The sequence below is a fragment of the Durio zibethinus genome, chromosome 5 (assembly GCF_047325235.1).
Source record: "Durio zibethinus cultivar Kanyao isolate XHJ-2024 chromosome 5, ASM4732523v1, whole genome shotgun sequence".
Lineage (NCBI taxonomy): Eukaryota > Viridiplantae > Streptophyta > Magnoliopsida > Malvales > Malvaceae > Durio > Durio zibethinus.
In genome coordinates, this window is record NC_143166.1 from 34296357 (window position 1) to 34308156 (window position 11800).

Here is an 11800-nt window from a genome sequence, read left to right on the forward strand (position 1 = left end):
TATAATTTTTAATTAATATCATTAATAATAATTTTTTTCACTATAATTTTAATTTATTTTATTATCATTATTACTTTTACATTCAAACACATTTTAATATTAATTTTAATTTTATTATTATAATAAATAATCTCACCTCTTCTACTTTTTTTTAATCCCCTAATCAATCATGTGGGAATCCGCCTTCGGCACCCAAAGTAAAAAAAAAAAATGATGGTATTTGTAACCCTAGTTATCGCTTTATATATACAATTAAAGTAACCATGGTAACCTAGCAAAAGAACATGTCGTAATTACGTGCTCAAAGTATGCAAACTATATCTATATAAATGCATAATAAGGTCCTTGTGGCTGATAATATTAGTGCTAAAAACTCTCAAAATTTTCTTTATTTTCTCTCTCTCTCTCTCTCTCTCTCAAATCTAGTAGTTAAAATTGCCAAAACATTTAGCTCGCTCCCATGGCACTAATCTGTGACACGCCCCTTAAGAGTTCCATGAAGGGTGGCTGGATGATTAGCAATGGCGCAAGTCTCCTTCCCTCTTCTGATGCATGTTTGAGAGTTAAGGATAGAAGCACTAGAGAAGTGTGGGAATTCGAGTACAAGGTTTCGGGTAGAGTTATGCCGATGATTGAAGGAAAGAAATGGAAGCAATTTATTCAGAGCTATGAAAATAAAGATGTTGGTAGCATAGCCCTTTACACAAATGGTGAAGGGTCTGAAGCTGATTACAAAATTGAAGTGAAAATGTGAAATAGAGATTAAACAACATTGCTGTTGCTGTACTTTCTGCTCCTTTATAGGAATAGTACAGTAGTGAAATATATAGTAACTATAGCCAACCTCTCTCTCATATGCATCATTTAGATAAATATTTTTAGGATAAATTTTTAATTTGCTTTTCTCTTTTATTACCTTATGATAAAGCAGCATTATCAAGTGGCACCAGTTTGCTTCTCTTTTTTTTTTTTAAAAAAAAATGTTCTTGTATTTTTAAAGCTTGGTAATTTATTCATAACATTTCTAGCTAATTGAAATAATATAATGCTTCTATAATTATATTTTCGATTGAATATCATGTAACAATTTTTTTTCCGAGCATGCATGGTCATCAAAGCCTTACACTTTTTTTTTATTAGTAAGCCTCACAAATTTGAATCAAGTGTATATATATATATATATATATATATACATTTTTTTGTGCAATTTGCAAATAATATTTCGGACTTTAAATTTAAAGTACCAAGTAATTTTAATGGTTAGGAAAAATATATTGAATTAAAATTTTAAAGATGGTGCTAATCATCTTATAATAATACAAAATTAACATATATAATGTTGAATTTAAAACTTTTAAATCTTAAACTTTAAGTCTTTAAATTAACGTTAGCCTTAATTCATAGCCCTTAGGATCGTTTGCACCACTTGAATTGTACAAGTCAGGCCAAATTTGTAAGTTTCGTTAATGATTTTTTCATTGGAAGATAAAATATGTTCCTCGATAACACAGGGGTTACGAATCTGGGCTAGTCCCCCAATCGTTTCCAGCACTCTCTCTCAAAATAGTTAGAGGTAATCATGCAAGCCCACGTGCCAGGGGTTACGAATCTGGGCTAGTCCCCCAATCGTTTCCAGCACTCTCTCTCAAAATAGTTAGAGTTAATCATGCAAGCCCACGTGCCAGGGGTTACGAATCTGGGCTAGTCCCCCAATCGTTTCCAGCACTCTCTCTCAAAATAGTTAGAGGTAATCACGCCAGCACTCTCTCTCAAAACAGTTAGAGGTAATCACGCAAGCCCACGTGCCAGGGGGTTACGAATCTGGGCTAGTCCCCCAATCGTTTCCAGCACTCTCTCAAAATAGTTAGAGGTAATCACGCAAGCCCACGTGCCAGGGGGTTACGAATCTGGGCTAGTCCCCCAATCGTTTCCAGTTGCGTCTGACCAAGGAATAAAATAAAGGCCCTACATATTAAAAACGCGTGGGGCTGATTTTGTAATAAAAAAGGGCGTGTGACGTAGAAAACGAAAGAAAATAAGTAAGAAAAGACAGAGAGAAAAAAAAAAGGGAATTGGTTGAAAGAAAATAAGAACGGTATCGGTTCGAGGTGGATGGATTTTTGCTCGTACTAAATTTAATTTAATTTTATATTTATAATATTTAAATTTTATTTGAGTAATTTTTTATTTTTTATATTTATATTTAAATTTGATTTGATATTATATAAAATTATATATGATTTAATTAAATTTAAAATTAATAAAATATAATTTTTTAAATATAAAATATTAATTTTTAATATAAATATAAAATTAAATAATTACTTAAAAAATAATTATATATATTGGTTTGGGTAGTGAGGTAGGTTTGCTTAAAACATAATATCAACTCCGACTTTGTTTTTTTAATCATCCTATTTGATTTGATCTCAGATTAATTTATTTATCACGGTTTATATTCTTATGAAGTATTGTCTGTTTTGATCTTTTTGAACTTACAGTTTTATCTTATAAAAAATATCTCGAAATGAGGGAGTGGTGTAAACTTTTATATTCCATTACTAACTTTAGTACGTAATTGATGTGAAATTTAAAACTCCTCTTTATATTAGTGACATCTTTCCTCACTCTAATGATGATCCACCGTCGTCGATAACACATTGTTAGTGCCTTTAGAGTTGATTTTGATATTACTTGTCACTTGTTGAGACTTAAGCTTCAAGTTTGTAAGGCTTCAGGACCCGAACATATATTCATCTAACATCTCAAATCAACCTACTTATCACGATTTACATTTTTGTGAGATATTGTCTATTCTAATCCTTTTGATCTCACCATTTTATCTTACAAAAAATATCTCATAATGAGAGAATGATGTGAATTTTTATATTTCATGACTAATTTTAATATATAATCGATACGAGATTTAAAACTTTTTATTAGGTCTGTAACACGTACGCCTAATTTATTTCCCCTTATATCATGTATTAGTAATAACATGTATGTACGTTATTCTCAGATGGGAGTTAAGCTTTTTTGCTCTGTTGTCTTTGCCGCTTCCTCTTGATACTGTGAATCCTGCTGGAGAGGACGTCGACCAGCGAATTGTAAAGCAGCAAGTGCTTCATAAAATTCTTCTAGTTGGCTATCAAAAGTCTGGCACAAGTACAATATATAAGCAGGTAACATACCAATAGAGGCAACTCATTTCAATACGCCTTCCTGTTGTCCTTCAGTAGCTTAGGTGGAGATCTTCGATCTTGAGCTGACTTACCATTGGTCTCTCGTTAGTTCAGCCATGAATAGATGCCTTTGACTACAATCTAGAATTTTTACAGGATTGAGGAGGTTGAACAAGAGTGATAGAATTATTACACTAACCTTTGAATTATTTCTATATCTTAAGCCATTACAAATTCATAATATTCATTTGGTGATCAAGATTGTAAATGAATCCTCATTAATGCTTCTAGGCACACAGTTACCTTCAATTAAAATTTAAAATATTATTGATATTTATGAATACTAAACTTTGGTTTTATAACACTATAAATTCAAAATGGGCTATCTAAATGAAGCATTAAATTTGTTATTGGTTTATTTCAGGTCAAGATTGTGTATAAAATTCCTTTCTCTGATATGAGCGCCAAAATATCAAATTGATGATCCAAAGCAATTTGTGTGGCTATCTTGCTATATTGCTTGAGGGGCAAGAACGGTTTGAAGAAGAAATATTACTACGGAGCAGAAACGGGAAAATTGCTGAGGGACCTGGTTCTTCAGGTACAATAATAGTGATTTATTCTGTACGCATTTTCACCAGGTTTTTTTTCTTTATTCTCTGAGAATTTTCTTTGCGATTAAAATTATAATTCTAACCCTTTTTGACAGTACAGCTTATTCTTTATAGACACATTTTCAAGAAATCTTTTTATACCTTTCCCCCTTGAATACTTAAATCAGTTGTGATAAGCCTCAAAGGTTTTGTAAAAGCCTTGGCTGACTGGGCTTTAAGTATTTACTTTTAGGCCTTCCCACTTTTACTATATATAAAGCACAAGAATGTTAGTGTACTTGATAGACAAATTTACCACAGAAAGGGAAGTTTTTCATTGAAATCTGTTGTATCCAAATGGCCTTAATTATATTACTTCTACTTTTTCTTTTCTTTTTTCCTTTTAAAAGTGTAGTAGTAGCTCTTTTCTTGCTGTTTAGATATATATTCTCACACTTTTGCAATTCATTAACTGATTGAATTTCCCCTTCCAATAGCTTTCCTGTAATATATTTGGCTAAAGGAAACTTGCATTTGGCATAGAATAATTGACTTTATTGTGGAATAGAGTTTGAGCTTCATTGTTGACAACAGGCAGTGCTAGCCAGATTGATGGTAAAACAAAATATTCCATTTCCCCTAGACTGAAAGTTTTCTCAGATTGGCTTGTCCAAGTGATGGTGTCTGGTAATTTGGAAGTCATGTTCCCAGCTGCTACTCGTGAATATGCACCATTTATTAGGGAGCTGTGGAATGATGCAGCCTTTCAGGCCACATATAACCGAAGGCATGAACTAAAAATGCTGCCCAAAGTTGCTACTTATTTTCTAGAACGGGTAAGCCCACTCTATGGGGTTTTAGTTTGATAGCAATATGTGTCATTGAGGTGAATCGTTGGTTTGTTCCAAGTTCCAATCTCCTTTTTTCCTTTCAACTTTTTTCTTTTTTTTTTTTGGTTGTGCTTTTTGGTCATTAAAATCTGCTTGTCTAATTTATTTATTGATGTTTTCCTGCTTAGCAATTCCATATATAGTGTATAAATTGTATAACATTCATAGTATTAGTTTGCAGCATATTTCAAGTTTGCTGTCACTGCCACTGAGCATTTCCTTTATTCTACCAACTTAAAACTTTTTTTACAATTAAACTAAAGTAGGCAGCTGAAATTTCTGGTTTCTTAATTAAATCATTGAAGCTTGAAGAAGTACAGTGCAGGATCTGGCAATACTTTCACTTCTATGACTAATATGTCTTCACTTTATTGCATTCAAATTTCTTAGCAACTCTAATGGTTTAAAATTATCTTCTTCTCAGGCTGTTGAGATCTCAAGCACAGATTATGATCCCTCTGAAATGGATATCTTGTATGCTGAGGGAATTACATCATCGAATGGACTTTCTTCCATGGAATTCTCTTTCCCCACAAGAGAACGAGAAATCTCTATTGATGGTTATCAGCATGATCCATCAGCAAAGTTAGTTCTATTCTATTCTATGCTTAAATTTGTTTACTTTTATTGGCTACAAATGCCTTTAGTGTTGCGCCTGAAGCAATAATCACAACAATACAGAAGCAATAGACAACAATCAATAATCAAATACGCAGGAAAAATAAAGCACACCAAGATTTACGTGGAAAACCCTCCAGTGTAGAGGGAAAAAACCACGGGCCGCCAGAAAAATCTTCACTATCAAATAATAGTTATACAAAGTTCTTCTCTAGCTAAAACTAGAGCTAATCAACCACTAGAGAAACAATTGGAGAAATCTCACCAAATAAGTGACTCAACAAATACACCCTGGATCTGTTCCTAGGGAGCTTCAAACCCGATCTTCACCGTTCAGAATGTAAAACTCTGAATCATAAACCTCCTGACAAGGTTCCAACTCAATCGGACCACGGATCGACTTCCGTTCAACCAACTCTCCCTTCTCCTTTTTCTCTCTCTGCTTTTCCTGGCTTTTCTTCTTTCTCTGCTTGGTTTTTTAACACACACAAAACAACCCCACCTCTTTTTTATTAAGTAGCTAGGGCTCTGTGTAAAATAAAAGATCAAGGCCCATGGCCTTTACTTGGTCCAAAACCACTTACATGGGACTGGACCCCATTTTCCTAACAATCTCCCCCTCCAGCCCCATTAGGAGGAGATTCATCACCATAGCAGTTTCATTTGGAACTTACCTTGGCCAGAGAACTCATTCCGGCCAAGTTACTACAAAGCTCAAGCTTTTCCCTGGGAAGTATCTTAGTCAACATATCTGCTACATTTTTATCAGTATGGACTTTCTTCAATAGCATCTGCTGTTCTTCAATCACTGAACGTAACCAATGATATCTAACATCAATGTGCTTTGTTCTAGCATGGTACATGGTATTCTTACTCAAATCTAAAGCACTCTGGCTATCACAAAATACCACATACTCTTTCTGATTCAACCCTAATTCAAGAAGAAAACGTTTCATCCAAAGCATTTCTTTACATGCTTCAGTTGCTGCAATATACTCAGCCTCTGTAGTTGACAAAGCAACACACTTCTGCAACTTAGACTGCCAAGATACAGCTCCTCCTGCAAAAGTAAACAAATACCCTGAAGTAGATTTCCTACCATCAAGATCGCCTGCCATGTCAGCATCAGTAAACCCTTCTAGAACTGGTTGTGAAACTCCATAAGTCAAGCACATTTTTGAGGTACCCCTTAAATATCTAAAAATCCATTTCACTGCTTCCCAGTGAACTTTTCCTGGATTAGAAAGAAATCTGCTCACTACACCAACTGCATGAGCAATGTCAGGCCTTGTACAAACCATAAGATACATTAAAGAACCGACTGCAGAAGAATAAGGAATACTAGACATAGCTAGTTGCTCTTCCTTAGACACTGGACAAGATTTCTTACTTAGGTGAAAATGGTTGGCAAGTGAACTGCTAACTGATTTAGCATGTTGCATGTTGAATCTACCAAGCACTCGTTCAACATACTTTTCCTGTGACAACCACAGCTTTCCAGCTCTCCTATCCCGGATAATGTCCATACCAAGAATCTGCTTTGCTGGACCTAAATCTTTCATATCAAAAGACTTAGACAATTGTTCTTTCAACCTGCAAACCATACTAGCATCTTGTCCTACAATCAACATATCATCAACATATAATAATAGGATAATGAAGTTACCATTAGGGAATTGTTTAACATACACACAAGAATCCGCTGCTATTCTTTTATAGCTATGACTCACCATAAAAGAATCAAACTTCTTGTACCACTGTCGTGGAGCTTGTTTCAAGCCATACAAGCTTTTCTTCAATTTGCAAACTAAGTGTTCTTTCCCTTTCACTTCAAAACCCTCAGGCTGATTCATATAAATGTCCTCCTGCAAATCACCATGCAAAAATGCAGTTTTAACATCAAGTTGCTCAAGTTCAAGATTCAAACTAGCTGTCAATCCCAGTACCACTCGAATAGAACTCATTTTTACAACTGGAGCAAAAATCTCATCAAAATCGATGCCTGGTTTATGAGAAAAACCTTTTACTACTAATCGAGCTTTGTACCTCACTAGTTTGTCACCATCCTTTTTCAACTTGAACACCCATTTATTCTTTAATGGCCTCTTTCCTGTTGGAAGTTTAACAAGATCATAAGTACCATTCTTTCGCAATGACTCCATCTCTTCTTTCATTGCTTTTAACCAGTGCTCTCTATCCGAAGTAGCCTGCATATCTTGAAAGCTTTTTGGCTCCCCTTCACTGGTAACTAAAATAAAATCTGAACTTGAATACCTGGTAGATGGCCTGCGCTCTCTAGTAGATCTCCTGGGCTGAAACTCTACATCACTTGATGCCGAAGGTAGCTCCCCCTGCTCAACACTCTCAGGTAGAGAGGATTGCTCCCCCTGCTCAAAACTAATAGCATCTGGCTCATCACCAACTGTAGCTGGCTCATCCATATCCCCAAGTTCTGTTTCTGGCTCATTTTCACCATCTGTGGCTCTTTCCTGTGAAATCCCTGTCGGTGTTGAAACATCACACTCAACAGTAACTCGTGTAGTCTTCTCATTTTTCTCAAGATCTGCTATGGTTTCTTTTTCATGAAAAACCACATCTCTGCTTCTGACTGTCTTTCTCTTTACTGGATCCCATACCCTGTAGCCAAATTCTTCATCACCATATCCTACAAACACACACTGTGTAGCTTTACTGTCAAGCTTTGATCTCTGCTCTTTCGGCACATGCATGAATGCTTTACACCCAAAAATTTTCAAGTGAGAGTATGAAGCATCTTTTCCTGTCCACACTCTTTCTGGAATGTCAAAGCCCAAAGGAACTGATGGTGACCTGTTAAGTAAATAACAAGCTGTGTTGACTGCTTCACCCCGGAATGGCTTTGGTAATTTTGCCATCCTCAACATACATCTGACTTTTTTCACAATGGTGCGATTCATTCTTTCAGCTATACCATTATGCTGAGGTGTTCCAGGTTCTGTCCTCTCATGCCTGATCCCATGCTTTGAGCAATACTCTTCAAAGCTTTTAGATGTGTATTCCCCACCATTATCAGTTCGAATACACTTCAAGGGTAACCCTGTCATCCTTTCAACCATGGCATGAAATTTTTGAAAATACTGCAGTACCTGACTTTTATATTTCAACATATACACCCAAGTCTTACGTGAAGCATCATCAATAAAAGTAACAAAATATCTGCTACCACCTAATGACTCAACCTCAATGAGACCACATACGTCAGAATAAATTAATTCCAATCTATTTTCTTTTCTCTGAGAACTTTTACGAAAAGAAACTCTATGATGCTTACCAAACAAACAATAATCACATGAATCGAGAGACATACCTTTGGTCAAGGGAATGAGAGAGTGCCTTGCCAAAACCTGTAACCCTTTTTCACTCATGTGTGCCAGCCTCCTGTGCCACAAGTTTGCTGAAGCATCATTTTCAACGGTATTTATCTGGTTACCGTTCAATTGCATCCATGTCTTATACATTGTGCAGCATAGTTTTCCCCTTGCAACAACCATAGATCCTTTGAGAAGCTTCCACTGTCCATTCTTTTGTCGGCTTTCATATCCCTCCTTATCAAGGACATTAATAGCAAGCAAGTTCATTCTCATATCTGGAATGTGTCTGACATCCCTCAAAGTCAACATGCAGCCTGTACTAGTTTGTACAACAATATTACCAATCCCAACAATCTGCGACACACTCTTGTTTCCCATCTTGGTACAACCAAAGTCTCCTGCTTTGTAAGTTGTAAACAACTCTCTCTTAGGAACACAATGATATGCCGCTCCTGTGTCAACTATCCACTCAATACCGGGATCACTAACATGATTGCAATCACCATGTGTACAAATCAAAGTAACTGAATCACTATCTGAATTCACTGCTGCAACATTGCCATCATCTGAACTCTTGCCTTTCTCATCTTTTCGCTCTTGCTTTAAGATTCTACAGTTTCGTTTTATATGACCCGCCTTACCACAATGGAAACACTTCACTTTACCTCTAGACTTGGATCTATGTTTAGACTTACCACGGCCTTTTGAGTCCTGACCTTTGTCGATGTTTCTACCCCTGTTCTCTGTGACCAGAGCTTGATTCCCAGGGTCTACATCTTTTCGCCTCGCTTCTTCATTAAGCATACTGTCCTTTACCATCTCCAATGTCACCTTATAATCAGGAGCTGAATTAAGAACAGTCACAACTAGAGTATTCCAGCTGTCTAGCAATGAACCCAAAAGAAATAATGCCTTCATTTCATCATCCATCTTAAGTTCCATAGTAGTCATCCGATTAAATATATCTTGAAAATCACTCAAGTGCTCTGTAACAGATCGTCCATCCCTGTACTGTAAAGTTGCAATCTTTTTAACAAGCATAACTTTATTCATACCTGTTTTTCTCTCATACAATGCTGCCAATTTTTCCCAAACAATGTGAGCATCTGACTCCTGCGCTACATGATGGAACACGCTGATATCAACCCATTTTCTGATTGTAGCCAGCGTCTTTCTACCTAGCTTCTTCCAGCTTTCATCTTTCATATCTGCTGGTTTAGCCGAATCACCCAATACTGGCTCATACAAATCTTTACAGTATAGATGATCCTCCATCATAGGCTTCCAAATTGAATAATTCGATGCTGTCAATTTTATCATGGAACCTGTATCACCCTCCATGATCTCAAACAGAATTTACTTCTATCCTGGGTTGCTTCTGTATCGATGTTTCAAAATAACCCTCGCTCTGATACCACTTGTTGCGCCTGAAGCAATATTCACAACAATACAGAAGCAATAGACAACAATCAATAATCAAATACGCAGGAAAAATAAAGCACACCAAGATTTACGTGGAAAACCCTCCAGTGTAGAGGGAAAAAACCACGGGCCGCCAGAAAAATCTTCACTATCAAATAATAGTTATACAAAGTTCTTCTCTAGCTAAAACTAGAGCTAATCAACCACTAGAGAAACAATTGGAGAAATCTCACCAAATAAGTGACTCAACAAATACACCCTGGATCTGTTCCTAGGGAGCTTCAAACCCGATCTTCACCGTTCAGAATGTAAAACTCTGAATCATAAACCTCCTGACAAGGTTCCAACTCAATCGGACCACGGATCGACTTCCGTTCAACCAAATGCCTTTAGATGCCTCTGGTGAGTTTAGTTCCTAGTAATTCTCATCTTGGAGTAGAAAGATCAAGTTTTAGGTGATATTGATGACCGTTAAGCTGCAATACAAACCACATTCAACCAAATTACAGTTCATTGCATCTAACACATCCTTAAAGGCCACATTTATGAATTTTGGTGAGAAAAGCGGAGCCTTATACTTGGTCAAAAATAGCACAAATTTTGTTTCCCTGCTCGTACATTTCATAGCATTCCTTGGGGCTGAAGGGTGCATCATTGGAAGATTTCATGTTCTTCTTCAACGAATTTAAGCTGTCGATTTTTCTGTTGTGTCAAATATAAATAATCTCTCATACAGGCAAAAGTAGGAATCCTCTATAGGGATTCGGGGCTTTTCTTTTAGTTAGAGAATAAAAATGAAAACAAAAGAATGTTCTTTATCTTTATCTTCATCTTCATGGTGATGAAAGAAGCAAGAAATGTTTCTTTCATATGCTTCAAGGAATTGAAATCTAATCTTACTAATATTAGAGTTTTTATTCACAATAATAAATAGATTTGACCATGTGTTAGTATATATTTATCTTGCTTAGCATTTCTTACTCTGAATCTGCAGGTTCCAACTTATTAGACTTCATCCCAGTAGCCTTGGGGAGGACCGCAAGTGGGTGAAAATGTTTGAAGACGTTGATATTGTCCTATTTTTCTGTCTCCTTGACCGACTATGATGAGTTTTCATTAGACAGTAATGGAGTTCTCACAAATAAAATGTTGGTGAGCAAGCAACTGTTTGAAAGAATAGTCACTCATCGAACCTTTGAGCAAAAGGACTTCCTTCTAATACTCAACAAAGCTAAAAGATTGAGCAGGTTCCCCTGATTCGATTTGAATGGTTCCATGACTTCAATCCAGTTATCAGCCATAATCACCATAACAGCAACAACAGCAATAATAGAAATAATCACAATTCACTAGGACAGCTTGCCTTCCACTATATCGCTGTGAAGTTCAAGAGATTGTTCACTTCTCTTACTGATCGTAAGTTGTACGTTTCAATGGTTACCGGCTTGGAGCAGGAATCTGTTGATGAAGCTCTAAGATACACCAGGGACATTCTTAAGTGGGATGAAAATGAAAATAGCTTTGTTAATAACGAGTTGTCGTCTACGGATATTGAGGCAAGTTCAACCACGACCCCTTTTTTTTCTTCAAAATGAAAATAGAAAAAACCCAGTACTTGAAAACAGGAGATGTATGAAAGTATGAAACTCAGATTCTTGGAGCTGAAACAAGTTTTTTTTTTTTTTGCTGATACAGCAGATTCCTTTATTTTTTTAATACTAAATCATAGAATTCAACTGTGAAGC

At 36.1% G+C, this 11800-nt stretch overlaps 1 pseudogene across 1 annotated transcript; it reads left to right on the forward strand.

Annotated features, from left to right (window-relative positions):
* The first annotated feature begins 460 nt into the window (after positions 1–460).
* On the forward strand, positions 461–11674 carry LOC111281945 (extra-large guanine nucleotide-binding protein 1-like; annotated as a pseudogene). The gene is made up of 6 exons (XR_016342009.1): positions 461–750; positions 3020–3182; positions 3607–3783; positions 4370–4611; positions 5090–5250; positions 11050–11674. The product of XR_016342009.1 is annotated as an extra-large guanine nucleotide-binding protein 1-like (transcript).
* Positions 11675–11800: the final 126 nt, after the last annotated feature.